This window comes from Polypterus senegalus, chromosome 1, assembly GCF_016835505.1.
Source record: "Polypterus senegalus isolate Bchr_013 chromosome 1, ASM1683550v1, whole genome shotgun sequence".
Taxonomy (NCBI): domain Eukaryota; kingdom Metazoa; phylum Chordata; class Cladistia; order Polypteriformes; family Polypteridae; genus Polypterus; species Polypterus senegalus.
Genome location: NC_053154.1, coordinates 102,801,591 through 102,814,596, shown reverse-complemented (window position 1 = coordinate 102,814,596; position 13,006 = coordinate 102,801,591). Strand labels below are relative to the sequence as shown.

The 13,006-nt window shown below is 37.6% G+C and overlaps 1 protein-coding gene across 1 annotated transcript in view; it reads left to right on the top strand.

Moving 5' to 3' along the window:
* The window catches only part of ambra1a (autophagy/beclin-1 regulator 1a), a 126,022-nt gene that overhangs the window by 49,569 nt on the left and 63,447 nt on the right, over nt 1–13,006 (top strand). The window lies entirely within an intron of this gene.

Sequence of the window (13,006 nt, the reverse complement as noted above, 5' to 3'; positions counted from 1 at the left end):
AATTGTGTGATCTGAGCTCAGAGACAGCAGTGCTAAGCACTATGCCACCTTGCCTCAAACAACAAAACATGCAGATGGAATGAGTTCCACAAACAAAGTGCAACAAACTACCACAAATTAGCACAATAAGTTAATAAAATATACATCATTGCACTCGCAAGGTTCCTATTTTGGGGCGAACATTACAACAAAACGGCAGCGTATAACTGGCTCATTCCATTGTTTGAAATCGGGCATGGCAGGAATGTTTTTTCTTTTTTTTTTGTTTCTCATATATCTGTGCAGATGCTTCTCACTTCTTCCATCTTGAAGGAAGAAATGCCTTTGTACATGGAAATACATCTTTTGTTTTTATTATTTCACTGCATGTCTTGTGTTTTTGATGAAGGATGGGTAGGGAAGGGGCTTGTTTTGAGATCTTTCTGGGCATTTGGCAAATTTAATGCATAGATAGCCATGCAATGTTGTGAGGCCCACACACAAGGATCAGTATTACTTTATATATCTGGTGGGAGTACTCCTAATACTACAAGTTTTTTGTTTATTTTTTTTAAACACATGCAGGATGAAAATCTGGCAGTGTTGTTTAACCTTTGTGGCTTCAGGACCCATTTTTACCCATTTATGTTCATTGACTACACACATAAGCAATTGGAATAATAATGAGAAACAAGTGTGGTTAGCAATGAGGGTAAATATCATACAACATTGTCAAGTACTTTTGTAGATGCCTTCAGCATATCTATGTAGAAGAAATGGCTTTTTTTTCTGGTGTGCTTGTGATACACCAATGGTCACATTGGCAGTGTTCTTATAGTAGGTATATGTGAAAGTTGTGTGCATGGCTGCTACATTTCTGTGATATCATGCTGGCCTTTCAAAGCATCATGGGGTGCTTGGAAAAAAAATGTTCACCTAAGTTGGCCATATGGCATATTTCCAGGAGAATGTTCAGAAAACAAGGTCTCAGGCATTCATTGCATATTGATTGCGAAAATTGCTTTTTTGAATTGCATGTAATCTGGTTAATTTAGTGGTAACAGATATAATGTAGGATCTAGTCTGTGCAGTGAAAATACACATTAATTCAGACCTGTAGACTCAAAGACCCTAGGAGAAATGAATGTTAAAATATTTTGCAAGGGATTCCAGATTTAGAAATAAGGATAGTTTTTATATTTTTGAAGTCTGTAGCATTCTTTCATTTGCCCTTGAATTTAGCTGTGAGAAGCAGTATTTAGTAACTTTATGTAAGGAAAAACATTCTTATTGAGTGACTTATAGTTTAGCCAATAGGCCAGGAGGTCAAACATAAAATATACACTTATAAATTTACTCAAAAATCTTTAGTTGGGAGTTATTAATTTTATTATAGATATTTGCCACTACTGTTTCTAAGGGAGACACAGTTGTTCTCTTCTGAATTCACAGCAGCTGATGTTGAAGGTTTCATACAAAGAAATTAACACATGGGAGACACTGTGGGGGACAGACAGGGTTGCTTTAGGGTACGAATGTTTGGAATTTAAATGCACATCAAAGGTTGTTAAGCCTGAAATAGCATTCTGCCTAACATAGGTCCAAATTGTGTATGCTAAATATGAAAACAAACAAATAAAAAGCCCTCATGCTTGCAGTCTGTGTCTTGTAGCAGTTAGTTCATGGACAGGAACCTGAATTGAAGAAGCTCTTAGTTTAATTCAATTAGGCCATTATTTTTTGTTGGATAACCTGGTAGACATTGGTATTAGTTGCTAGGTGATAGGAAAAGAGTGTGTAAGCTGAAGGACTACAACTATTGAGTCCTTCACCATAAGCTCAAAGATATCTTTTCCCCAGTCCTTTAGTTACTTATACCTAAAAACTGCCTTTCACAAACTCATTTTTGCTGTTGACACCAGTGTTGTAGAGATCATGTGAAATTGGTGTGAGTCTGTGTAAGAGAAGAGAGTCAGTTGAACTGGTCAAATAGTGTTGCTAAAATATTTTCAAATTAGAGGTCAGTTAAACAGAAGAATTAGCTATGAATGAGGCATGAGACAGTTCTTACCATTATTCATCACAAGCCATGTTGTAGAGTTTCAGGTAAATTTTAATTCTTGGCATCACGATTTGTAACTGTCTTGACATGAGAATTCAAAACATCCATCATCATTTAGGAAGCTCCTTTGATGATGAACTGAGACAGCTAAAAAAGTTCATACTGTCATAGTTAGCAATAACTGTTTTCTTCAGGTCAGCTGTTGAAAGAGTTTTGACCTTCTACAGCACTGAGTGGCCTAGCAACAGATCTGCTGAGGACAGTGAGCAGCAGAAGTGAGACCGAGAGAGAGAATCGGATACCCCATTTCTAAAATCAGCGAATGCTGCTTCTCTTTTGAGGATTCATTGCACTGTAACTGTTGTAGACCAAAATTAGAAACTATTAAGGTCTTATACACCGTTTTATACCCCGTACCTGTACATCGTCTTTTGCCATGCTTTTCACTGTTTAGGACAGTGACTGTAGCAACTGTGATGGCCAGATTTCAAAACGGGACTTACCGTACTTGTGTTGTGAAATTCGTTCATTTAGACCTTGTGATCTTATGCATTCATTTGATGTATGAGTTAAGGTTTTTTTCCAATATGTGTTTTATGGGCTGTTGGGGAGTGATGGTTACTCATTGCTTTTTTTTATGTTTTTATTGGCCTTTTTGGCAGAGCTTAACCAAATCTAATGTACTGCAAATAGTGTTGTCAGTCAAGTAAATTCCTATAACCTGCCCAAGCTGATCACATTCTATCTTAATAGAATCTAATGTACATCTGCACTCCTTTTTCAAGAGAAAAGTTAACCAGTTAACAAATTTGTGATGATATTCTGAGCCATGGCAGGTGCTGCAATTACAGTAGCTGTTTGATTCAGCTCAGAAGCTTATTGCAAATGCATATGATGTTAAGCTGATTCTTAAAGCCCCCAGAGAATGCTGCTTTGCACCATGTTACTAGGTAACAACTTCTGAGTATTGTGTCAAAACTGTTTTTATTCACAGTACAGGTCTTTTTTCATTTGAGCAAGGTAGAACTATGTTTTATATATTCTGTATATAAAGTTGAATATATAGCCATTCCTTACACAACTTTCTTCTTTGATTTCTAAATTATAGGATTATTTGTTGGACTTGCCTCTGATTTTGTGAGAAATATTACAAAATTGTTCTAGTTATAATGGTATGATATCGGCTGGAAACATGAGAATGAACATTGATATGCAGGTAATAGATGCTTCTTAAAATGACCTTTCCACAAGAAGGAAGTCATCACGGGTACACACATGTCTGTCCCACCTGTGCACACACCAGTGCTGGCCAGCCTTTCATCATTTCATGGCCAGATAGAACATCGCATGCCCGTGAGGGTATATGGGTAGCCACTTTCGTAAGCAGCGATGGTAATCTAAATTTTTAACGTCCATAAACAGTAGTTAAAGTAATTCTCTTGTGAACAAATCATGTTTGTTTATTGGTATTGTTTTTCTGTGCCTCAAGTTGATAGGAAGCAAAAATAAAGACTTAATGACTTTGTTGTTTACTTAGACAACTTTGCCGTGATGCTCTGCTGGTGCAGCTTTAGCCCAGGTAATGTTACTATTCAACTTTAGTTTTTGGGTAAGAAAAAATAAAATGAATAGATTCTTCCTTTTCACAGCACGGCTGCATGTACGATTAATTATAGGCAATCCAAGGATTCGTTATAAGCTACAGAGCAAATTTTCTTGCTATATTATGTTGCTGTAATTTTGAACTATTATGACAGCTAATAAATCATAAGATGTATTTGCAATTAAACTTAAATGGGGGAGATTGACCATTTAAAACCCAATAAACTCCTATGCCCTTGTTTAGCTGCATTTTGCCATACGTTTCTATACAATGCACATGAAATTTTTGTATGTATATGTGCTTCATTTTAAATGTTTAAAGTTGAAAGATTCTCGATTGTAATAGTTGTTGTTTTTCCACTCTCTGATAAATGGCTAGAACCCTAGTAAATAATCAGATGGAACACAATATTCACACCTAATGACCTTAAAATATTCTTAAATGATACTTCACATGCTTATGTTTAGGATTTGTCATTTCTAACCTTCTGTAAGAGCCAAGATCACCGGTAAAGAATGTAATATCAAACGTATTACCATATTTTTGATCAGTAACCTTGATATACCATAAAATGACACTCCACATGCCTTTTTTTTGCCTTTTACAATTTGTTCAAAGTTTTTTGAAAAAAGAGTAACTTTGACTCCTCATATCCTATTAAGGGGTGAGTCCCTCAGATCATTTTTATCGAAGATATGGTCTAAAATGAGGGCTTTTCAGGTCTACAGGGCCACAAATAGTTTAATGACTTGCATAACTATGCATGAACATGTTGAGTGGTGTCTCATATGCAGGGATTTTCTTGTACTGGTAAATCAGGAGGCACCTGACCCTCAAAAAAAATCAGGTTTTCCAGCTCACCCCTTTTTATATTTTTGCATGCAAAAAATCCATTGTGTTTTTGTGACTTTCTTTTCCATCCAGCAGATTCTTCTTTAAGCCTTTCTTTTGGAATTGAAGCTTTATCTCACTTTACTAATATCATTACATATGCTCTGTAACATGCTATATATGGATTTTTTGCACAGATCTGAAAACATATCAAGTAATGTTATTTTAGGATAGAGTATAGACCGCCATCAGGTATTCTTTCTGACAGTCATTCTTTACCCTTTGACAAGTCAACACCTGAAAACATAGGACTTAAACAGAGGATTCCTTAATTATGTGACTGTTCTTAGATTTACCATGTAGGTCAAATCTCCTGGGTCTAGTAGCTTTTTGCAGTTCTGTCTGTGCAAAATGAACCTATACCAGAAAGTCATTATCTAGTATAGTGGTTCCCAGCCTGCCGTCCACGGACCAGTGCCTTTTCAACAGTGTTATTTCTGTTAATGACAATAATGAGAAATATGTTGTTAATAAAAATAAAATCATTCTTTAACTAAACTAAAATAACAAGGACAAATTGTGTGAAAACTAGAACTAAATAAAAATGAGAAAAAAAACTAGTTTTAATTTTGCTTTTTACCACACTAGTTTTGTGCATAATTTACAGGCAAGCTTACAGTTGCCAGTATATTTGATAAATATTTAAAACTGCACAGGATTTGTCAAGATTGAATAACCACTCCTACACTTCAAATTCAGTCAGTATTTAGACTGGAAAAAAAATGCTAGCTTTATACGCCACAGAAGGTAAGAATTTCAGCAATTCGGTAACCTTACTTTGCACATATATTACATGTTTGTTTCCAATACCTTTTCTGTGACAGATTAAGCAGATACGTAGCGTACAGTCAGTCTTATCAAATAAGCCAATGTTACACATATACATTTAATATTAGTCAGGTTATTAATACTAATGTTTTAACCTGGGTGATGCCATGTCACAGAGCTTCATCGATAGCATATAGATGGACTGCAATAGTCTTTACAATACTGCAGCATTCTAATTATATTAAAGTTTTTCACAAGGGATCATGATGTGCTGTGCTTGTGAGCTCATTAGCACTGTTAATTCTGAATTCTGCCCTTCTGGTCAGAGTTTATTTTAACAAGAATAATGTATCAAATCTGCTCTATTGAAATAAGCTTGCTCATTAAATCTGTGTGCAATAAACTTTGTCTAACATTGTTATGCTTAACATACAATTCAATACAAGTAAAGCACTACAACTAACTTCTTCATTGCAGACTGCAATTTTGGTATGTAGTGCAAAAAAGCAAAAAAGAAAAGTTTACATCGCTAGTATGACTTCCGTGTTTGCTTTGCAGAGGCCCTTGGTCAGGCTGGGATTGTTAAATCTAAACTAGACAGCAAAATGGTTGAAGTCATCCAGCGATTGACTAGGAAACTAATAATGAAATCGGCTCTTATTCTATTCTTTGTTCATTATCACTGTGGGTGATAATTGTTCAAAACTTATTTGTTCATGGCCTTTTTCTTTTTTTCTGAATTTTGACTTTCAAATATTAATGTTTGATATTAGTTTGTATTCTGTGTTGTTGTCATGTTTGTTTTTTATTTCTTTGTATTCCCTTGGCTGTTTGTAAAGTGCTTTAAGTGTTTGAAAGGTGCTACATAAACTAAATGTATTATTACTACACAGTGTCATTAACTCAGGTTTGATTTCTAGTCTGGTCTGTGTTTATTTGGAGTTTGCATGTTCTCTCCTTGTGTATAATGACTGGATTGCATAACTTTAGATATTGTTTTAATAGCTGAATGTTAGAAGTGTTCATTAAGCACTCTTAATTGGCAAAATACGATTATTCCTATATGCGTTCTTAAATTACATCTTCCCAGTTTAAGCTCACAGGGAGCTCTCCACGTTGTGCATGTTATTTATGAAGTGAATTATCTGAGATGTTTGTATAACAGACGATCAGTATTTAATTAAATGGTTTGCTTGTAGAAAAGCACTATATACATGGAAAAACTTTCATCTCTATTTTTGCTATTGTAGCGAATTCAACAATATTTCAAAAAAGAATTCCCTGGAAAAGTACACTTTCAAAGCTTTGGAATGGGTAGATAATGTACTGTATATTCTACATCAGGAAATGTTAGAAATAGACATAAAATCAAGAGTATATGTGTTCGGTGACCTTGCTGCTCAGAAAGTAACGCAAAGCGTGTGCAAGTTGCAATACCAGCAAAAAGTCAGGGTTCGCAGTGTGCTCAAGTTGGAATGTGATGTCCGAGTCTGTGTTTACTATCAATATGTGACAGCAAGCCACTTTGCAGGTCCTACAGGATTAATATGCGTGCTTTGATGTTTAAGATTCAAGTGTTGCATGTTCACCATTATAATGATGCAATACATTTTAAAGGTCTTCATACCATTTTCTTTCTCTTTTTCTTTTTTTTTTTTTATCACCTTCACAACAACATGAGAATGTACGCATGCTCAGTGTATTTGAGCCACAGTGATAAGGTCTATTTTGCGATTAAAGTGTGAAATTTTGGCTTTAATCTTGAAATTTCAACTTTAATCTCGTGGTTTATTTTATTATAGGAGACCATCGTAAATGTAATTTTAAAATTTCTTCTAAGGCCTCCTACTGAACTGACAGCAGAAGTAGGCAGCAATTGCCACACAGAACACATTAAAGATATGATATTCCATCTTGCTGCACATTTAGGTTCCTCAGATTTATACATGATATCATTTTCATGATGAAATGCATTGAAGTAAGTATGTTACATTTTACAGATAAATTATTAACTTCATTAAAGTAATGAATACTCTTAATAATTGCAAATGTGGGGTTGACATGGTGGCGTGGTAACACTGCTGCCTTGCAGGGAAGTCACATCCCTGGTGTTTCCTACCTGGAGTTTGCTTATTTTGCTGGTGGGTTTCCACAGTGTGCTCCGGTTTCCTTCCAAGGACATGCAGGTTTAGAGATTTGGTGATGCTAATATGACGCCAGTGTATGTTTGTGCTTGTATGCACCTTGATGTGCTGATGCCCCGTCTGTGGATTGTTTCTGCCTTGCACCCAATGTTTGCTGGAATTGGTTTGTCCTTGAATTAATGGATGTAATCATTAAACATCCAGTCTTTACAGAGATAGTATGGCAAGGTGTCCTGGGAATGTATTGGATGATTTGGGCAGTTCACAACACTGCGAAACCAAACGTTTTTTCACCATGATGATATCTCTGCCATCTGGTGGAATCCTCCAGATTTACATTAAGTACACACGCCGAGTATAAACAGTACACTGCTTTCATCGCAGTAGTGTCTGGAGGCTCACAGGTCACGTGAAGTATAAACCCACCCTTAAGTCTATCCTGCTTCATGTCACACAATTTTGTAAGGGTTTCTTAAATCTCAATCTATTAGTAATGCAAAGGTTGTGTGTGCTGGTCCATTGAGAACTTTAAGAACATCAGAAAATATCAAAATGGTGAAACCGTTCACCAAATTATTTATCAAGATTTATCTTGTCACTGTATAAAGTACAAATAACGAGCTCAAATTTCTTGGCCCTATTGAATTGCTAATTTAAAACCAGGAATGTATAACTGTTTGTGAGGTTATTTACAGTGGTGTGAAAAACTATTTGCCCCCTTCCTGATTTCTTATTCTTTTGCATGTTTGTCACACAAAATGTTTCTGATCATCAAACACATTTAACCATTAGTCAAATATAACACAAGTGAACACAAAATGCAGTTTTTAAATGATGGTTTTTATTATTTAGGGAGGAAAAAAATCCAAACCTACATGGCCCTGTGTGAAAAAGTAATTTGCCCCCTTGTTAAAAAATAACCTAACTGTGGTGTATCACACCTGAGTTCAATTTCCGTAGCCACGGAGACCTGATTACTGCCACACCTGTTTCAATCAAGAAATCACTTAAATAGGAGCTGCCTGACACAGAGAAGTAGACCAAAAGCACCTCAAAAGCTAGACATCATGCCAAGATCCAAAGAAATTCAGGAACAAATGAGAACAGAAGTAATTGAGATCTATCAGTCTGGTAAAGGTTATAAAGCCATTTCTAAAGCTTTGGGACTCCAGCGAACCACAGTGAGAGCCATTATCCACAAATGGCAAAAACATGGAACAGTGGTGAATCTTCCCAGGAGTGGCCGGCCGACCAAAATTACCCCAAGGGCGCAGAGACGACTCATTCGAGAGGTCACAAAAGACCCCAGGACAACGTCTAAAGAACTGCAGGCCTCACTTGCCTCAATTAAGGTCAGTGTTCATGACTCCACCATAAGAAATAGACTGGGCAAAAACGGCCTGCATGGCAGATTTCCAAGAAGCAAACCACTGTTAAGCAAAAAGAACATTAGGGCTCGTCTCAATTTTGCTAAGAAACATCTCAATGATTGCCAAGACTTTTGGGAAAATACCTTGTGGACTGATGAGACAAAAGTTGAACTTTTTGGAAGGCAAATGTCCCGTTACATCTGGCGTAAAAGGAACACAGCATTTCAGAAAAGAACATCATACCAACAGTAAAATATGGTGGTGGTATTGTGATGGTCTGGGGTTGTTTTGCTGCTTCAGGACCTGGAAGGCTTGCTGTGATAGATGGAACCATGAATTCTACTGTCTACCAAAAAATCCTGAAGGAGAATGTCTAGCCATCTGTTTGTCAACTCAAGCTGAAGCGATCTTGGGTGCTGCAACAGGACAATGACTCAAAACACACCAGCAAATTCACCTCTAAATGGCTGAAGAAAAACAAAATTAAGACTTTGGAGTGGCCTAGTCAAAGTTCTGACCTGAATCCTATTGAGATGCTATGGCAAGACCTTAACACTAGAATTACCAGAGCCTACGAAAAAACTCGTAATTCCGTCCCACCTTAAACTGCTTCTTAAATCCCTTCACACCTCTCCGCCAGCGTCCTTTGTTCTCTAAATGTGCTGATAAAGAGAAGCTAGGAGCAGCCGGCTATTCCATCCCCCACCAATTTAGAACGTGCACGAACTTCTCTCAGCTCATGCCTTGATTGAGTATCTGGGAGTGAAGTGGAGTTTTAGAGTGGAAATAATAGATCGTTGTTTGGAACACACGCATTTCATGTCTGTTCCGTTTCTACAGTAATCTGTGTCAACACATTGTTAAAACAGAAACTTTTTTATATTCTAGTAGTAGATGACAAAATGTAGGCATAAACTATATAATGTATGAAGCCTGAAGTCCAAATAGCAAAGAAACATTTTCACAAGAATAACACAATTGCACTTTTATTCAAACATATAACTGCAGAAACAAAAAGCGCCTTAACATGCGACATTGACACCAGTTTACTGTAACTGACTCCGTGGTTCAATAGATTCAGCCCCGCTTGAATCAAGGGTGACGGGTTCGATCCTCGCCCCTCCGTTTTGAGAAGTAAACTGCTCTTAGTCTTACTGTTTTAGAATAAAAGCATACATTTGATTTCAGTCTGTAACAGCCGGTGCAATTTATGATCTTTGTAAAGGTTAGCTTTTTTTTTTTATTCACTTTTCACTCTCTCAGTCGCGTTCAGAATCAATCCATACAACCCCATCTGACACGGCTGTTTTCACTAAAGACGCGCTATAGCTCTGCAGTGTACCACGATGCATACTAACGCTACCCATGGTTCTGACACACAAACGCTGGCGAAGCTGCCTTCTTCGTGTCTCACCGTCACTTGCTTTTCTTTTTATTCAGTTTTATTGAGTGTTCCTGCCAGTCCCCGCATGTTGCTGTATGCTTTTCTTTTGTACTCCAGGACATGCAGAGGAAAGAATGGTAAAGACCAGTAACTTCGCGCTATATGCAATCATCAGACACTCCCCATCTGCCCGTGTCACTCAAACACAGGAACATATATTGGTGTAAAAGTATAACAAAAGTGCACTTTTATTCAAGTGCACTTTTTCCATCGCCTTTTCCTGTAAGAAGCAGTGTACACACTTCTCTCTATGCTGTGGTTTCTATTACACACCTGAAAGAAAGAGACAATATATGTGAAAATATAATCGCACTAATGCAATATTATTTGAAAACGAACAGCGTCAGATCGGGTGTGAATTTATGCAGGAACTGGAAATTCTCTGATGCGGGACCTTCCCCCAGGGAAGAAAGTACAGTGTCAGGTGCTCATTCAGTGTAATAGAAACCATAGCACAGAGAGGTGTGTACACGGCAACAAGTACACGGTCGTAAATGTAGGAAGGACGGTCCTTGGGTGTGTGGGAACTGTTAATATTTGAATGTGATGATTTTATATAGCACGGAATGAAAATCTGCACTTCTTAGCATTGCACCATGCAAGATGTCGTATCAATCGCCTACTGTAACTTGCTTTCTTTTTTCTTCGGTTATACAGGTAGTTTTGAATAAAAGTGCACTTGTTTTGTTTGCGAAATGAAGTGTCTGCGTGCACTTTTCGTGGCATTACGTGTATTTTTGAGCATGCCCGCTTGAGCAGTATAAAAGTATTGAAAAGTATAACAAAACAACGGGCAGATGGGGAGTGTCTGATGATTGCATATAGCGAACTTACTGCTCTTTACTATTCTCTCCTCTGCGTGCCCTGGAGTACAAAAGAAACAGAATACAGACGCGCTATAGCTCTGTGCTGTACCACGATGCATACTAACGCCCCCCCACCCGGTTCTGACACACAGACGCTGGCGAAGCTGCCTTCTTCGTATCTCACCGTCACTTGATTTTCTTTTTATTCAGTTTTATTGAGTGTTCCTGCCAGTCCCCGCATGTTGCTGTATGCTGGATATTTTCACATGTATTGTCTCTTTCTTTCAGGTGTGTAATAGAAACCACAGCATAGAGAGAAGTGTGTACACTGCTTCTTACAGGAAAAGGCGATGGAAAAAGTGCACTTGAATAAAAGTGCACTTTTGTTATACTTTTACACCAATATATGTTCCTGTGTTTGAACGACACGGGCAGATGGGGAGTGTCTGATGATTGCATATAGCGCGAAGTTACTGGTCTTTACCATTCTTTCCTCTGCATCTCCTGGAGAACAAAAGAAAAAGCATACAGCAACATGCGGGACTGGCAGGAACACTCAATAAAACTGAATAAAAAGAAAAGCAAGTGACGGTGAGAGACGAAGAAGGCAGCTTCGCCAGCGCTTGTGTGTCAGAACCCGGGGATAGGTAGCGTTAGTATGCATCGTGGTACACTGCAGAGCTATAGCGCGTCTTTAGTGAAAACAGCCGTGTCAGATGGGGTTGTATGGATTGATTCTGAACGCGACTGAGAGAGTGAAAAGTGAATAAAAAAAAAAAAGCTAACCTTTACAAAGATCATAAATTGCACCGGCTGTTACAGACTGAAATCAAATGTATGCTTTTATTCTAAAACAGTAAGACTAAGAGCAGTTTACTTCTCAAAACCGAGGGAGCAGGATCGAACCCGTCACCCTTGATTCCAAGCGGGGCTGAATCTATTGAACCACGGAGTCAGGTACAGTAAACTGGTGTCAATGTCGCATGTTAAGGCGCTTTTTGTTTCTGCAGTTATATGTTTGAATAAAAGTGCAATTGTGTTATTCTTGTGAAAATGTTTCTTTGCTATTTGGACTTCAGGCTTCATACATTATATAGTTTATGCCTACATTTTGTCATCTACTACTAGAATATAAAAAGTTTCTGTTTTAACAATGTGTTGACACAGATTACTGTAGAAACGGAACAGACATGAAATGCGTGTGTTCCAAACAACGATCTATTATTTCACTCTAAAACTCCACTTCACTCCCAGATACTCAATCAAGGCATGAGCTGAGAGAAGTTCATGCACGTTCTAAATTGGTGGGGGGATGGAATAGCCGGCTGCTCTTTATCAGCACATTTAGAAGACAAAGGGCGCTGGCGGAGAGGTGTGAAGGGATTTAAGAAGCAGTTTAAAGTGGGACGGAATTACGAGTTTTTTCGTAGGCTCTGGTAATTCTAGTGTTAAAAAGGCGGTTCATGCTAGAAAACCCTCAAATAAAGCTGAATTACAACAATTCTGCAAAGATGAGTGGGCCAAAATTCCTCCAGAGCGCTGTAAAAAACTCATTGCAAGTTATCGCAAACGCTTGATTGCAGTTATTGCTGCTAAGGGTGGCCCAACCAGTTATTAGGTTCAGGGGGCAATTACTTTTTCACACAGGGCCATGTAGGTTTGGATTTTTTTCTCTCCCTAAATAATAAAAACCATCATTTAAAAACTGCATTTTGTGTTTAATTGTGTTATATTTGACTAATGGTTAAATGTGTTCGATGATCAGAACCATTTTGTGTGACAAACATGCAAAAGAATAAGAAATCGGGAAGGGGGCAAATAGTTTTTCACACCACTGTATAAAAATAAACAGTGGAGCTCCTTTGAAAAAAGCTATTTAAAAAATGTTAAGTATAATTATTTTTAGCACTTAAGTTATGTGGCTTGCCCTACTGTCCTT